The sequence below is a fragment of the Pseudophryne corroboree genome, chromosome 9 (genome assembly GCF_028390025.1).
Source record: "Pseudophryne corroboree isolate aPseCor3 chromosome 9, aPseCor3.hap2, whole genome shotgun sequence".
Lineage (NCBI taxonomy): Eukaryota > Metazoa > Chordata > Amphibia > Anura > Myobatrachidae > Pseudophryne > Pseudophryne corroboree.
In genome coordinates this window covers 386,509,534-386,527,702 of record NC_086452.1, presented here as the reverse complement: position 1 = coordinate 386,527,702, position 18,169 = coordinate 386,509,534, and the positions used below count along the sequence as shown (strand labels likewise).

Sequence of the window (18,169 nt, the reverse complement as noted above, 5' to 3'; positions counted from 1 at the left end):
AATCACTAAGATTGAGGCTGAACATAAGACCATCCTGCAGGCCGACTCTAATCACGATTGGCTCATGAAATTACAAAGACAGTGTGAGGAGTATAGAAAAGACCTTATTAAATTTAAGCGTAATAAACATCAGATAGTCAAGGAAGACTATGACCTTAATAAGGTATACAGATGGTTGATGGGAGGAGAAGGAGGTCAGAATACCACCTATAACCCTAAAGGTAGACAAAGCTGGCGAAGAAGACGGGAGCAGAAGTCATACACTGCCGGCACGTCCAACAGCGACAGTGAGAGTGCCTTCTTAGACTCAGAGGGGTCATCCAGGGTACAGCCAGTCCCTTTAGGGACACCTGTAGAAACCCCCGTAGAGAAAGGCAGAAGGGGACGCCCACCCGCCGGGGCAAGCAGTGCGCGCGGATCAAAAGGGCGCACGGCCAACAAGAATCCCTAATCTTCAATTTGTCCGACAGATCCTTCTCGGATATAGAACTGAGAGTTCTGTAGAAGGGTCTTTCATTCGTGCCGACAAACCCGTTTAACAGCTTTCAGTGGCAAGTCGAACTGCATCGCTTCTCGCGGAAGCTGAGACTGCAGGAACATTTCCAAAACTCTAATGAACAAGATAAAACAAGCGAGTCAGCACTTGACAGATTCTATCACACTCGACACAAATCCACATTTAACCCCCCATCAACCAATCCCTCCATTCAATCATTCACAAGACTTCTGGATGACTCGGTCATCAAATACACAGCAGCCTCACCAACGGTACACCGGAACCTCACCAGGGCCGAACAGGCGGCGCTCAGACAACTGGGGGCATACCGTGACGTGATCTTCCGTCCAGCGGATAAGGGGGGAGGACTGGTCATCCTCAACCTCTCTGATTACATCAAAGAAATAGAGGGACAACTGGCGGAGCCCGAGACATATGAGGAACTGATGCATGACCCGACTCTCGAATATCAACATGAACTGGCGTTTCTTCTGGATCAGGCCAAAGCCAATGGGCTATTATCCAGCAAAATGTGTGAAGCTCTCAAGCAGGACCATCCACTTGTGCCCATCTTTTTTGTGGTACCCAAGATCCACAAGAGTGCCACATCACCGCCGGGTAGACCGATAATTGCTGCAAGGGACTCCATCTTTCAACCCATCTCGATATTTCTTGATGGGATCCTGCAACCGTTGATTGTAAAACACCATAACTACATTAAAGATACCACCAGCTTCTTAGAGCGGATCAACAGTATTGGGCAGGTTCCCCCAGGGACACTAATGTGTGTGATCGACGTTAAGAGCCTATACACCAGTATCCCGCACGAAGAAGGTCTACACGTGATGAGAGAGTTCCTTGTTAAAGAGAAGATGGAAGCCCTCGATATAGGTCTCTTCATGCAACTCCTCACGCTGACATTGGAGAGGAATTTTTTCATGTTCAACGGCAGATTTTTCCGCCAGAGGACTGGGTGTGCGATGGGGAGCAATGTCTCCCCATCGTTCGCCAACGTCTTCATGTTTCAAGAGGAGCAGGCGGTGTTTTTTGACGACAGGGCTATAGCCCAGCATATCTTGATGTTCGTCAGATACATAGACGATTTGTTCTTGCTCTGGACTGGAGAAACCAAAACGTTTGAACAACTCATGGAGGATGCTAATAATAGACCCTCTACCATCAAATACACCTATACAACCAGTAGGGAGTCCCTCAACTACTTGGATGTAAGGATAACCGTCAAGGATGGCATTTTGAGCACTAGTCTGTACTCCAAACCAACGGACAAGAATGTCCTACTGAGGGCCAACAGCCATCATCCGAGATCCCTCAAGGATGGACTCCCTAGATCACAAATGATAAGGGCCTCCAGGATCATCAGCGACCGATCTAGTTTGGACCAAGAACTAGAGAACATGGTTAGCAAGTTTACCCAAAGGGGATATGACCACCGTAAACTGCAATTGCAGAAAAAAGAAGTTATGGACATACCCAGGGAAACCTTACTGAAACCGGTAACGCGGAAAGCTAAAGCGGTGATTCCATTCGTTAACACCTTCAGCACTGCCAGCCCGGTGATCCAGAGAGCAGCAAGGGCCTTATGGCCTATAGTGGCCTCAGACAGGAAACTTCCAGTGTTCAAAGAGAAACGCCCCATGCTATGCTTCTCTAGAGGTAAGAGCATAAGGGACATTATCGTGCACTCGGATATCACGGGATTCCAGAATGAGGTACAAAGGCCCTCCACTTTTCTCACTAAAGCACCGGGTTGCTACAGGTGCCTCAAATGCACCACATGCAATAGTATGATAGTAGGGTCAACCTTCAAACATCCCCATAAGGAGAGGACCTTTCAGATCAGGCATGTTGTGACATGTACGACCACGCATATCGTGTACATACTTACCTGCCCATGCCACTTAGTGTACGTGGGCAAATCCATCAGAACTTTCAGAGAGAGGACTCCACAGGTCCGCGATCAAGCAAGCACTGACGGGCAAGCCTTCCGAACAACCCGTGGCAAGACATTTTGCACTGATGGGCCATTCATTGAATGACATCAAGCACCAGATTATAGACCATGTGCCGCGAAGCATCCGAGGAGGAGACAGGGATCGCAAGTTGCTTCACATCGAGTCCAAATGGATCTATGAACTAGGAACTATCAGCCCAGGGGGACTGAACGAGAAGTTCTCCTGGAACATCTTTCTATGAGTCTGTGATGGACTGCACGCATGTCCTGTTCCCCTTCATCCCTGTTCCCTTTTTTCCCCTTTTCCCCTTCCCCTCCCCTCATCCCCCCCCTCCCTTTTCCCCTTGCTCCTCACTATCCCCGCAACCGCCTGCTGCAAGTTCCCCTTGCACCACGTAATAGCAACCTCTGGGTGGCATGAATATTTATTTAAAAAAAAAAAGGGGGGGCACACTTTGGGCATTTACTGGACAAAATGGATGTTGGTGTGTTTTTTCACTTGCTTGGGGTCTCATGCATATGCCACTAAGGTCTTGTTTGTATCCATCCATCCATCTGTGGGTACGGCGGGTCCGTCGCGTCTCCGGCCGCGCACTGGCGGGCTTCTTCGGGATATAAGGTATGTTTGTACACTTCGTATTTGTTACACACCTTGACAAAGGGGCATGTGAGCCCCGAAACGTCGGCTTCATGTAAACGCTTTTGAATACATTTTTCCTTTTTCAAACCCTCGAGTGCCGCTGTCTTTTTTGGAATTCTGCATCATCACTTCAGAAGGCACCGAGGTTAGAGATACAAGTCAGGAGAGTGCCAGTCCATTTGGGAATATATATATATATATATATATATATATATATATATATATACACACACACACACACACACAATTTTTTTTTATATATTGTATATGGTGGGGCAAAAACGTATTTGAACAGCCACCGATTGTGCAAGTTAACCCGAGACCGAGAGGTCTGTAATTTCCATCATAGCTACACTTCAACTGTGAGAGACAGAATCTGAAGAAAAAAAACCCCCCCAAGAAATCACATTGTATGATTTTTAAACAATTTACTTGTATATTCTTGAGGAAAAATAAGATTTTACTCACCGGTAAATCTATTTCTCGTAGTCCGTAGTGGATGCTGGGGACTCCGTAAGGACCATGGGGAATAGACGGGCTCCGCAGGAGACTGGGCACTCTAAGAAAGATTTAGTACTACTGGTGTGCACTGGCTCCTCCCTCTATGCCCCTCCTCCAGACCTCAGTTAAGGAAATTGTGCCCGGAAGAGCTGACATTACAAGGAAAGGATTTTGGAATCCAGGGTAAGACTCATACCAGCCACACCAATCACACCGTATAACTTGTAATAAACTTACCCAGTCAACAGTATGAACAACAACAGAGCATCAATGAAGCAATAACTATATACACGTATTGCAGAAAGTCCGCACTTGGGACGGGCGCCCAGCATCCACTACGGACTACGAGAAATAGATTTACTGGTGAGTAAAATCTTATTTTCTCTAACGTCCTAGTGGATGCTGGGGACTCCGTAAGGACCATAGGGATTATACCAAAGCTCCCAAACGGGCGGGAGAGTGCGGATGACTCTGCAGCACCGAATGGGCAAACACCAGGTCCTCCTCAGCCAGGGTATCAAACTTGTAGAACTTAGCAAATGTGTTTGAACCCGACCAAGTAGCTGCCCGGCAAAGCTGTAATGCCGAGACCCCTCGGGCAGCCGTCCAAGAGGAGCCCACTTTCCTTGTGGAATGGGCTTTCACTGATTTTGGATGCGGAAATCCAGCCGCAGAATGAGCCTGCTGAATCGTGTTACAGATCCAGCGAGCAATGGTTTGCTTTGAAGCAGGAGCACCCAGCTTGTTGGATGCATACAGGATAAACAGCGAGTCAGTTTTCCTGACTCCAGCCGTCCTGGCTACATAGATCTTCAAAGCCCTGACTACATCAAGCAACTTGGAATCCTCCAAGTCACGAGTAGCCGCAGGCACCACAAAAGGTTGGTTCAAATGAAAAGATGACACCACCTTCGGCAGAAATTGCGGACGAGTCCGTAATTCTGCCCTGTCCATATGGAAAACCAGATAGGGGCTTTTACATGACAAAGCCGCCAATTCTGACACACACCTAGCCGAAGCTAAGGCCAATAGCATGACCACCTTCCACGTGAGATACTTTAGCTCCACGGTCTTAAGTGGCTCAAACCAGTGGGATTTCAGAAAACCCAACACCATGTTGAGATCCCAAGGTGCCACTGGTGGCACAAAAGGGGGCTGAATATGCAGCACTCCCTTAACAAACATCTGAACCTCAGGAAGAGAAGCCAGTTCCTTTTGAAAGAAGATGGATAGGGCCGAAATCTGGACCTTTATGGACCCCAACTTCAAGCCCATAGTCACTCCAGACTGTAGGAAGTGCAGGAACCGGCCCAGCTGGAATTCTTCTGTAGGGGCCTTCCTGGCCTCACACCAGGCAACATATTTTCGCCATATACGGTGATAGTGTTTTGCGGTCACGTCCTTCCTAGCCTTTATCAGCGTAGGAATAACTTCATCCGGAATGCCTTTTTCCGCTAGGATCCTGCGTTCAACCGCCATGCCGTCAAACACAGCCGCGGTTAGTCTTGGAACAGACAGGGCCCCTGTTGCAACAGGTCCTGTCTGAGAGGCAGAGGCCATGGGTCCTCTGTGAGCATTTCTTGCAGTTCCGGGTACCAAGTCCTTCTTGGCCAATCCGGAACAATGAGAATTGTTCTCACTCCTCTTTTTCTTTCGATTCTCAGCACCTTGGGTATGAGAGGAAGAGGAGGAAACACATAGACCGACTGGAACACCCACGGTGTTACTAGTGCGTCCACAGCTATCGCCTGAGGGTCTCTAGACCTGGCAAAATACCTTTGTAGCTTTTTGTTGAGACGGGATGCCATCATGTCCACCTGTGGCAGTTCCCATCGATTTGTAATCTGAGTGAAGACTTCGTGATGAAGTCCCCACTCTCCCGGGTGGAGGGCGTGCCTGCTGAGGAAGTCTGCTTCCCAGTTGTCCACTCCCGGAATGAACACTGCTGACAGTGCTTGCACGTGATTCTCCGCCCAACGAAGAATCCTGGTGGCTTCCGCCATCGCCACTCTGCTTCTTGTGCCGCCCTGGCGGTTTACATGAGCCACTGCGGTGATGTTGTCTGACTGAATCAGCACCGGTTGGTTGCGAAGCAGAGGCTCCGCTTGACTCAGGGCGTTGTATATGGCCCTTAGTTCCAGGATATTTATGTGCAGCAAGCCTTGGAAGTTTCTTCCCTGAGTGACTGCCCCCCATCCTCGGAGGCTCGCATCCGTGGTCACCAGGACCCAGTCCTGTATGCCGAACCTGCGGCCCTCGAGAAGGTGAGCACTCTCTCGCACGGAACCTGCCGAAGGGGATGGCTTCGTATGATGCCACCATCTTTCCCAGGACTCGCGTGCAGTGATGCACAGACACCTGTTTCGGTTTTAAGAGGTCTCTGACTAGAGTCACGAGCTCCTGAGCCTTCTCCGCCGGGAGAAACACCTTCTTCTGGTCTGTGTCCAGAATCATGCCCAGAAAGGGCAGACGCGTCGTAGGAATCAGCTGCGACTTTGGGATATTCAGAATCCAGCCGTGCTGCTGCAACACTTCCTGAGAGTGTGCTACGCTGATCAGCAACTGCTCTCTGAACCTCACCTTTATGAGATCGTCCAAGTATGGGATAATTGTGACTCCTTGCTTTCTCAGGATCACCATCATTTCCGCCATTACCTTGGTAAATATTCTCGGTGCCGTGGAGAGCCCAAACGGCAACGTCTGGAATTGGTAATGACAGTCCTGTACCACAAATCTGAGGTACTCCTGATGAGGTGGATAAATGGGGACATGCAAGTAAGCATCCTTGATGTCCAGAGACACCATAAAATCCCCCTCTTCCAGGCTTGCAATGACCGCTCTGAGCGATTCCATTTTGAACTTGAATCTTTTCAGATAAATGTTCAGGGACTTTAAATTCAATATGGGTCTGACCGAACCGTCCGGTTTCGGTACCACAAACATTGTGGAATAGTATCCCCTTCCCTGTTGAAGGAGGGGAACCTTTACCACCACCTGCTGGAGATATAACTTGTGAATTGCCGCTAACACTACTTCCCTTTCCATGGGGGAAGCTGGCAGGGCCGATTTGAGGTAACGGTGAGGGGGCATCACTTCGAATTCCAGCTTGTATCCCTGAGACACAATCTGTATAGCCCAGGGATCCACCTGTGAGCGAACCCACTGGTGGCTGAAATTTCGGAGACGCGCCCCCACCACTCCTGGCTCCACCTGTGGAGCCCCAGCGTCATGCGGTGGATTTAGCGGAAGCCGGGGAGGACTTCTGTTCCTGGGAACTAGCTGTATGGTGCAGCTTTTTTACCCCTGCCTCTGGAAAGAAAGGATGCACCTCTGACTTTCTTGTTTCTTTGTGATCGAAAGGACTGCATTTGATAATACGGTGCTTTCTTAGGCTGTGAGGGAATATATGGCAATGCTTTTTTGAGTCGGCATCACCTGTCCATTGCCGAGTCCACAGGACCCTTCTGGCAGAAATTGACATTGCATTTATTCTAGAGCCCAGTAGGCAAATGTCCCTCTGGGCATCCCTCATATATAGGACAGCGTCTTTTATATGCCCCAGGGTCAGTAAAATAGTATCCTTGTCCAAGGTATCCAGTTCCTCAGACAGATTATCTGTCCATGCTGCTACAGCACTACACATCCAGGCCGACGCAATTGCCGGCCTCAGTAGAGTACCTGAATGTGTATAAACAGACTTCAGGATACTTTCCTGCTTCCTATCGGCAGGATCCTTTAGGGAGGCCGTATCCTGTGACGGCAGGGCCACCCTCTTAGATAAGCGCGTCAGAGCTTTGTCTACCCTAGGGGAGGATTCCCAGCGCATCCTGTCCGTTGGCGGGAAAGGACACGCCATAAGTAACATTTTGGAAATCAGCACTTTCCTATCGGGGGAATCCCACGCTTTTTCACATAACTCATGTGAAGGGGGAAAAGTCACCTCTTGCTTTTTCTCCCCATACATATAAACCCTCTTGTCAGGGACAGGGTTTACCTCTGATATGTGCAATACATCCTTCATTGCTATAATCATGTAGCGGATGGCTTTAGCCATTTTAGGCTGCAATTTTGCATCATCGTCATCGACACTGGAGTCAGAATCCGTGTCGATATTTGTGTCAACAATTTTGGATAGTGGGCGCTTCTGAGACCCAGACGGCCTCTCCGCTGTAGGATCAGGCATGGGCTGAGACCCCGACTGTCCCAATGCATCAGCTTTATCCAACCTTTTATGCAAGGAGTTTACATTATCATTTAACACCTTCCACATATCCATCCAATCAGGTGTCGGCGCCGTCAGCGGAGACACGTCATTCATCTGCACTTGCTCTGCCTCCACATAGCCCTCCTTGTCAAACATGTCGACACACGCGTACCGACACCACACACACAGGGGATGCTCTATATGAGGACAGGACCCCCACAAGGCCTTTTGGAGAGACAGAGAGAGAGTATGCCAGCACACACCCCAGCGCTATATGACCCAGGAATCACACAGTAACTTAGTGTTTACCCAGTAGCTGCTGTATATATGATTAATGCGCTAAATTTATGTGCCCCCCCTCTCTTTTTACCCTCTTTCTACCGTGAGTCTGCAGGGGAGAGCCTGGGGAGCTTCCTCTCAGCGGAGCTGTGGAGAGAAAATGGCGCTGGTGAGTGCTGAGAAAGAAGGCCCCGCCCCCTCAGCGGCGGGCTTCTGTCCCGCGATTTTGTGTAAAAGGAATGGTGGGAGCTCATGCATATTACAGTGCAGTGTATATATGCTGCTTTTTTTGCCAGGAGGTAACAATTGCTGCCCAGGGCGCCGCCCCCCCTCCCCCCCTGCACCCTACAGTGACCGGAGTGTGTGGGTTAGTGTGGGCGCAATGGCGCACAGCTGCAGTGCTGTGCGCTACCTCATATGAAGACAGGAGTCTTCTGCCGCCGATTTTGACGTCTTCTTGCTTCAACCCGCCGGCTTCTGTCTTCTGGCTCTGCGAGGGGGACGGCGGCGCGGCTCCGGGAACGGACGACCAAGGTTAGGTTCCTGTGTTCGATCCCTCTAGAGCTAATGGTGTCCAGTAGCCTAAGAAGCGCAACCTAGCCGCAGTTAGTAGGTTTGCTTCTCTCCCCTCAGTCCCACGTAGCAGAGAGTCTGTTGCCAGCAGAAGCTCTCTGAAAATAAAAAACCTAACTAAAATACTTTCTTATTAGCAAGCTCAGGAGAGCTCACTAAAATGCACCCAGCTCCTTCCGGGCACAGATTCTAACTGAGGTCTGGAGGAGGGGCATAGAGGGAGAAGCCAGTGCACACCAGTAGTACTAAATCTTTCTTCGAGTGCCCAGTCTCCTGCGGAGCCCGTCTATTCCCCATGGTCCTTACGGAGTCCCCAGCATCCACTAGGACGTTAGAGAAATAAATATTTGGACACCTACCAAGCAGCAAGCTTTCTGGCTCTCACAGACCATTTACTTCTTCTTTAAGAAGCTCTTCTATCCTCCACTCGTTACCTGTATTAATGGCACCTGTATAAAAGACACCTGTCCACACCCTCAAACAGTCAGACTGCTACCTCTTCACCATGGCCAAGACCAGACCGCTGTCAAAGAACACCAGGGACAAAATTGGCTGGGATGAGCTACTCGACAATAGGCAAGCAGCTTGGTGAGAAGAGATCAACTGTTGGCGCAATTATAAAAAAAAATGGAAGAAATACAAGATCACTGACAATCTCCCTCGACCTAGGGCTCCATGCAAGATCTCACCTCGTGGGGTATCTATGATCTTGAGAACGGTGAGGCATCAGCCCAGAACTACACGGGGGGACCTGGTCAATGACCTCAAGAGAGCTGGGACCACAGTCGCAAAGGTTACCATTAGTAACACACTACGTCGTCATGGATTGAAATCCTGCAGCGCCCGAAAGGTCCCCCTGCTTAAGCCAGCACATGTCCAGGCCCGTCTAAAGTTTGCCAGTGACCATCTGGATGATCCAGAGGAGGATTGGGAGAATGTAATGTGGTCAGATGAGAGCAAAATCAAACTTTTTGGTATAAACTCCACTCACCGGGGTATATTTACTAAGAATCGTAATTGTCGGAATTTGGTTGAAGTTTAAACACGAATGACATCGGGAGTGATAATTTGCAACTTTTTGGTTTTTTTTACGCCTCATTTACTATGCTGTCGTATTCTGCATTGTCATGTTTTCCGATGTCGTTTGTAATTTCGGCCAGTGTTTTACGGGAGTGATTAGTAAAACACTGCCGAACTCAACACAATGAATCCCGGCCGGATCTGTGAGATCCGTGCAGGGCTTCATTGTGTACCTTAAAAAAAAAAGTGTTTAGAGAGTTAAAAATCAGAAGAAAAAAATGCGTGGGGTCCCCCCTCCTAAGCATAACCATAACTCTTTGAGCCGGTCCTGGTTGTAAAAATACGGGGGGAAATTGACTGGGGATCCCCCATATTTTAACAACCAGCACCGGGCTCTGCACCTGGTCCCAAAAATACAGGGGACAAAAAGCGTAGGGGTCCCCCGTATTTTTACCACCAGCACCGGGCTCCACTAGTCAGCGAGATAATGCCACAGCCGGGGGACACTTTTATATTGGTCCCTGCGGCCCTGGCATTAAATCACCAACTAGTCATCCCTGGCCGGGGTACCCTGGAGGAGTGGGGACCCCTTAAATCAAGGGGTCTCCCTCCTCCAGCCACCCAAGGGCCAGGAGTGAAGCCCGAGGCTGGGCCCCCACCCCCCCATCCCACACACTCTTGTGGTTGCCACACTTAACCTCGTGGTCTACCGCAGACCACAAAGTTCCCACCATTGGATACTTTGCGCTACATTGCATCTCTACAGTGCGCAGCCTGACTGACAGCTCAGGTGCGCACAGCCAATCAGGAGAGTGCCATGACGTGGCACTCCCTGATTGGCTGAAGGGACCCTCTTTGACAGCAGTCACGGGGGGTCCCGCCTGTCGGGGAAAGGGGTCCCATGTGTAAACATGGGACCCCTTTCAGTGCATGGTCCGGGTTTTTCGTTTTTTTTATTTTGCCAAGTACGTGGATTACAAAACAGAAGAGAACCGATCTACACAGGATTGTTGCGAGTATAATTTTATTTACAGGGACGAGTATAATTTTATTTACAGGGACCCCGTGGATTCTACGTGGAGAAGGGGACCAACTCTTCGCGTCAACATAGGTAAGTATGTGTGTATGTATGTAATAATGTTATACTATCACGGTGTGTGTGTGTGTGTGTGTGTGTGTGTGTGTGTGTGTGTGTGTGTGTGTTGTTTTTATTTGGGTATTTTTTTTGTAGTAGAACTACAGGTACCAGCGGGCCCGTTTTCCCCCCGCATGCTGGTACTTGTGATTCTCCAAGTACCAGCTTGTGGGGAGGCTTGCTGTGACTTGTAGTACTGCTACAAAAAACAATATTCTTATTTTTACACAAAAAGGCTATCAGCCCCCCATCCGCCGCCCTTGGATGGGGGGGTGGGGGGGCAGCCTCAGGCTTCACCCCTGGCCCTTGGGTGGCTGGAGGGGGGGACCCCTTGATTTAAGGGGTCCCCACTCTTCCAGGGTACCCCGGCCAGGGGAGACTAGTTGGGGATTTAATGCCAGGGCCGCAGGGGACCAATATAAAAGTGTCCCCCAGCTGTGGCATTATCTCGTTGCCTAGTGGAGCCCGGTGCTGGTGGTAAAAATACGGGGGAACCCTACGCTTTTTGTCCCCCGTATTTTTGGCACCAGGCCCAGAGCTGGTTGTTAAAATATGGGGAACCCCTGTCAATTTTCCCCCCGTATTTTTACAACCAGGACCGGCTCAAAGAGGCAGAGGCTGGTTATGCTTAGAAGGGGGACCCCACACAACATTTTTTTCCCGATTTTTAAAAAACTTTCACACCCCTTCCCACTGAAACATGCACGGATCTCACTGTTCCGTGCATGCCTATCAGAACACGGTAAAAAAAAAAAGCAGATCTATTTTAAAACTGCTTTTTTTTACGATTTGTATTTTTTCACGGCAGTGTTTGTGAATTAGAATTTTTAGTAAATTACCGAGTTGTATAAAATAACAGGCGTATTTGACCGATGGTGTATTCATTCGTATTTTTTTTCTTTGCCTTCCAAAAAAATACGAATGCCCTCATCACTGCCGAGATTTGAGTTTAGTAAATTCCCGAGACGACACTTTGATGAAAAAACACCAATTCGGTCAAAATCAGGAGCTTAGTAAATATACGCCACCGTGTTTGGAGGGAGAAGAATGATGAATGGCATCCCAAGAACACCATACCCACTGTGAAGCATGGGCGTGGAAGCATCATGCTTTGGGGCTGCTTTTCTGCAAAAGGGGACAGGACGACTGATCCGTATTAAGGAGAGGATGAATGGGGCCATGTATCGTGAGATTTTGGGCAAAAACCTCCTTCGCTCAGTAAGAGCATTGAAGATGGAACATGGCTGGGTCTTTCAGCATGACAATGACCCTAAACACACCACCCGGGCATCTAAGGAGTGGCTCCGTAAGAAGCATTTCAAGGTCCTGGAGTGGTCTAGCCAGTCTCTAGCCCTCAACCCAATAGAAAATCTGTGGAGGGAGTTTAAAGTCCGTGTTGCCCGGTGACAGCCCCAAAACATGACAGATCTAGAGAAGATCTGCATGGAAGAGTGGGACAAAATATCTGCTACAGTGTGTGCAAACCTGGTTAAGAACTACAAGAAACGTTTGACCTCTGTAATTGTCAACCGAGGTTATAATAGGATTTTGGTACTTACCAGGTAAATCCTTTTCTTTGAATCCATAGGGGGCACTGGAGTACTCTTGGGATATGAATGGTGCATTAGCAGGGATAGGCACATTTAAATATTTAAATGTGTAACCCTCCTCTTCCCTCCTCCATACTCCCAAGAACCTCAGTGTTTTTTACTGAGCCGAATAGGAGCGACAGAGAGGTGAACAATGGAGAATTACATATAACATTATAAAATAATGGACAATAAAGTTCACACCTAACATAACGGACAACTAGAGAGTTGTCACGACAATAGATAACAATCACCTTAACATCAGAATTAGTTGGTGATAACGTGTTACCATAAGGTTTCCTGAACTTGCCACAAGCTAGTGAAAAACTGCTCTGTGTGGGCATCCAGTGCCCCCTATGGATTCAAAGAAAAAGATTTACCTGGTAAGTACCAAAATCCTATTTTCTTTTTCATCCACCAGGGGTCACTGGAGTACTCTTGGATGTACCAAAGTTTCCCCCTTGAGCGGGAGAGCGGTTTGGCATCTGTAACACTAGACGGCCAAAGCTAGAAGCGGATGCCGCCAATGTATCAAACTTGTAAAAGCGCACACACGTGTGCACTGATGACCATGTAGCCGTACGGCATCATAGAAGCTCCACGACCTGCTACCGATGAAGTTCCCACAGAACCTGTGGAATGAACGGAAACTGATGTAGGCTGTTGTAGCCTAGCATAAAGATAAGCCTGACATATGGAACTGTTGTTCTGCTACATAAACGCGTAGTGCGCGTACCACATCCAAAGTAGTTGGAGTTCCTGTACGTTCTGATAATACCTGAACTACGACTGGCTGACTGATGTGAATAGAAGATACTAACTTTGGTCGGAAAAATTAAATTTGTCCGAAATTCCGCTCTAGGCTCATGAAATCTTAAATACGGTGTCTTGCAAAACAAGGCACCCAATTGTGAAACACGCCTTGTCGAAGCTACAGCTAGGAGAAACACTGTTTCCTAAGGTAGAATTTTAACCTCCCAGTGTTATAAGGGTTCAAAATTAGAAACTGTACGAAATCTAAAACCAGATTGAAGTTTCATGGCGCTGTAGGCGGTATAAATGGAGGGAAGATACTTTACAGAAAAGCGTAAACTGTTGGCAAAAGGTCCAAACACCTTTTGAAATTAAATTGACAAGGCAGAGGCCTGCACCCTTAGTGTAGGTAAACGTAGTCCTCCATCTAACCTAGTCTGTAACAACAGCAAAAGACGAGAAAACCTGAAGGAAGTAAGCAACTTCTGAACTTCACACCAGCCTATATAAGCTCCGCAAATACTGATAATGATCTGCTGTAACTGACTTTCTAGGGCATAACATGGTTGGTATCACCGATTTTGGAATGCCCTCTAGTCTTGAGAGCGGTGTCAACCGACACCCTGTCAAACTCCGCCACGCTAAATCTGGCTAAAGGAACATACCCTGTTGTATTAGGTCTGGCCGTAGCGGCCATGGCCATGGATGGACTGTGAGTAAACCGCGGCAATCCAAAACCACGCTTTGTAAGGCCCATGAGGTACCACTAGCATGACTGGCCTCCCTATGGTCTGTCGTTTGATTCCATTCCTCCACCAAAGAATCGGCGTAATAGGTGGAACAGATACCGGAGGGTATATGGCAACGCTATTGTGAGATCATCCACTGCCTTTGGATTTCTTGATGTGAACACATATCGGGTGTTTGATGATGTTGGCGAGAAGCCATTAGATCCAGTTGTGGGTAACTGCACCGCTGGACTAACATCTATAACACCTCTGAATTTTACGCCCTTTCCTGTGGATGAAAATCCTGAAGGATGAACTAAACTGTATTTGAGTAGTCGACTTCTGGAATGAAAACTGCCGACAATATCACTTGATGAAGGTCTGACCACTGTGCGAGAAGATTCAGTTGAAGAGATCGTGAATGCCAGTTCCGAAGTAGAGTGCTTCTAAAGACGCGCCTATGTTTTCTAACAGGCGCATGCACAAGTGCACCAAGACTTCCTGTGGATCGAGCACAAACTGTACTAGAGAACTAATTCTTTGTGCTTTTTGTTTCTTAGGGATTTAATTCCTTGACATGAAACCCGGCTTGATTTGTAGAAGCTGTCAATGTAATCGTGCTGAACTAGCACATTGAACATTAGTAAGGTATTTTGAAGGAGTATTTGTTGAGCCGGAGCTTTGATGAGAAGGTCATCTAAGCACAGAACCATCATCACTACCCGGTATCTGAGAATAACTATTATCACAGACATCACCCTTGTGACTACCCAAGGTGCTGATGAGAGACCAAACAGTAGTGCCTGAAAGTAATAATGGTTTTGTTGTACTGCAAATGTTTAAGTATGCCTGATCTGGTGGTCAAAATTTGAATGCGTAAGTACGCATCCTTGAGCTTCAGTGAGAATACGATTTCTGTGGTTGTAAACCTGCAATCACTGACCGCATGAATTCCATCTTAAATATGTAGTAAGTCACGTACTGATTGGACCTCTTTAGGTTCACTATGGATTATGACCGAGCCGTCCGGCTGTGGTACTACAAAAAGATTGTAATAACCTTGAATCTACGAGAGACTGAGTTGTGGTCTACAGAACTGCCTTTGTGTCTTCTGACACAGCCAGGCTTGTTTTGGATGTTGACTTGACAAACCACCGCAAAAGGTGGTAGACAATGGAACTCTATGTAATGTTTTGAGCACTAAATTGTGTATCCACAGCTCTGTGGAGTTCCGTAATAACGTCAAATGAAACATCAGAAGATTTGTTTGCACAAAAGAAGAAACAAGACAATTAAAAGCTTGCCATGCCATTGGCTTGTCAGCAGCCTTTGTGACCGAACGACTGTTAGTGGTTTATTGAAAACCACGTCCTCGACCACATGTAGTTGTGTAGTGTGTTGTAGGACAGCCTTGAAAGGACTGAGGTTTAAAAGATTTGAACCCTGGTGTAGCAATGGCCGTAAAACAGACTTTCACGCTGTAGTGTTAGAAATTAATTTTCCTAATTTAGGAGAAAATAACCTATTGCCGTGTAAGGTAACGTTTCTATTGAATCTGCCCCTGTGTAGGAAAAGTGTCTGTCAACCACAAAGATTGACGATGAACTCAGAGAACTAACCTGGCTGATATCTATAGCAGTCATGCGTAAATCCTCAGCCAATCTACCAATGTGAGTAAGAAGTAGAAATTGTTTTAAGGCCAAATCTGGCTACCAACTACGTTGCCTATGCCACTATAACGTCGTTAACCCAAACCCCAACTACAGCATATACATTGCCTTTAGCATAGCTTGAATGTACACACTTTGACGGGTCATTAAGTGTAGTTGCAGGTGGGACCTGGAAAGTTTTGACACAAAGAAATGCTGTCATATACTCTGGTATAGAGAATGGCTCAATACGAGAATTAGAACAAAGAAAAAACACACACCCCCACAGGTGCTCACTGCGTTCTATCCAATAAAAACACCAGCATGTCATTAAAATTTCAGAACCTAGCGCTGGCCTGATGAGGTTATCGTGGCCTTGCCCAATAAGCTGGGGCATGCAAAGATTGAGATAAAACTCAGTTTTGCTCCTCTCCACGGAAATATTTAGTAAAAGGCGAAAGATTTGTTCGTTCTGAAGAGAAACCAGAGCATGTGATAGATATAAGGTCTGGCATTGAATCGTCTGACTGCAACACAGCTGAAACGGTTAGCATGCGACCACTGATGGCTACTGTTAGTGCAAGACTTGGACTTTGTTAATATACAGTTAGATGTAGCCGCCTTACTACTTGCCCAAATAGGATCAAGGTAGATGTCCGTATACAGACTGGTAATCCCACTTTGCACGTGGGTTCCCTTAGATAACACTTGCACCGACCTTAACTAAACTGTGCATAAACTAGAAGAGTATTGCAGCTGACACCCACTAACTCTGTTACAGAATTCCTAACACCCCTGCTCCTCTAGTGGACGAGTGTTGTAGGACCGTAGCAAACTTCCAGGACAAAGAAGCAGGAAGTGGAGTTAAAATGGTGTCCAGCCATGTGCTTTCACCATATCTTAAGCATAATAAAAACCCCATTGTCAAATTACAGTAATGTTAGTCACAACAGATCCTGTATAACTAATAATGATACACAGAGATACACAGAGATAATAAGAATTTACTTACCGATAATTCTATTTCTCATAGTCCGTAGTGGATGCTGGGGACTCCGTAAGGACCATGGGGAATAGCGGCTCCGCAGGAGACTGGGCACATCTAAAGAAAGCTTTAGGACTATCTGGTGTGCACTGGCTCCTCCCCCTATGACCCTCCTCCAAGCCTCAGTTAGGATACTGTGCCCGGACGAGCGTACACAATAAGGAAGGATTTTGAATCCCGGGTAAGACTCATACCAGCCACACCAATCACACCGTATAACCTGTGATCTGAACCCAGTTAACAGCATGATAACAGAGGAGCCTCTGAAAGATGGCTCACAACAATAATAACCCGATTTTTGTAACAATAACTATGTACAAGTATTGCAGACAATCCGCACTTGGGATGGGCGCCCAGCATCCACTACGGACTATGAGAAATAGAATTATCGGTAAGTAAATTCTTATTTTCTCTAACGTCCTAAGTGGATGCTGGGGACTCCGTAAGGACCATGGGGATTATACCAAAGCTCCCAAACGGGCGGGAGAGTGCGGATGACTCTGCAGCACCAAATGAGAGAACTCCAGGTCCTCCTCAGCCAGGATATCAATTTTGTAGAATTTTACAAACGTATTTGCTCCTGACCAAGTAGCTGCTCGGCAAAGTTGTAAAGCCGAGACCCCTCGGGCAGCCGCCCAAGATGAGCCCACCTTCCTTGTGGAGTGGGCATTTACAGATTTTTGGCTGTGGCAGGCCTGCCACAGAATGTGCAAGCTGAATTGTACTACAAATCCAACGAGCAATAGTCTGCTTAGAAGCAGGAGCACCCAGCTTGTTGGGTGCACACAGGATAAACAGCGAGTCAGATTTCCTGACTCCAGCCGTCCTGGAAACATATATTTTCAGGGCACTGACAACGTCTAGCAACTTGGAGGCCTCCAAGTCCCTAGTAGCCGCAGGCACCACCAATAGGTTGGTTCAGGTGAGACGCTGAAACCACCTTGGGGAGAAACTGAGGACGAGTCCTCAATTCCGCCCTGTCCGAATGGAAAATCAGATAAGGGCTTTTTCAGGATAAAGCCGCCAATTCTGACACGCGCCTGGCCCAGGCCAGGGCCAACAGCATGACCACTTTCCATGTGAGATATTTTAACTCCACAGATTTAAGTGGTTCAAACCAATGTGACTTTTGGAACCCAAAACTACATTGAGATCCCAAAGTGCCACTGGAGGCACAAAAGGAGGCTGTATATGCAGTACCCCTTTTACAAACGTCTGAACTTCAGGGACTGAAGCTAGTTCTTTTTGGAAGAAAATTGACAGGGCCGAAATTTGAACCTTAATGGACCCCAATTTCAGGCCCATAGACACTCCTGTTTGCAGGAAATGTAGGAATCGACCCAGTTGAATTTCCTCCGTCGGGCCTTACTGGCCTCGCACCACGCAACATATTTTCGCCAATTGCGGTGATAATGTTTTTGCGGTTACATCCTTCCTGGCTTTGATCAGGATAAGGATGACTTCATCCGGAATGCCTTTTTTCCTTCAGGATCCGGCGTTCAACCGCCATACCGTCAAACGCAGCCGCGGTAAGTCTTGGAACAGACAGGGTCCTTGCTGGAGCAGGTCCCTTCTTAGAGGTAGA

The 18,169-nt window shown here is 47.6% G+C and overlaps 1 non-coding gene across 1 annotated transcript; it reads right to left on the bottom strand.

Moving 5' to 3' along the window:
• Window positions 1-15,915: 15,915 nt before the first annotated feature.
• LOC134959490 (U5 spliceosomal RNA) lies at window positions 15,916-16,031 on the bottom strand. The gene has a single exon (XR_010187522.1). It is a non-coding gene; the product is annotated as a U5 spliceosomal RNA (small nuclear RNA).
• Window positions 16,032-18,169: the final 2,138 nt, after the last annotated feature.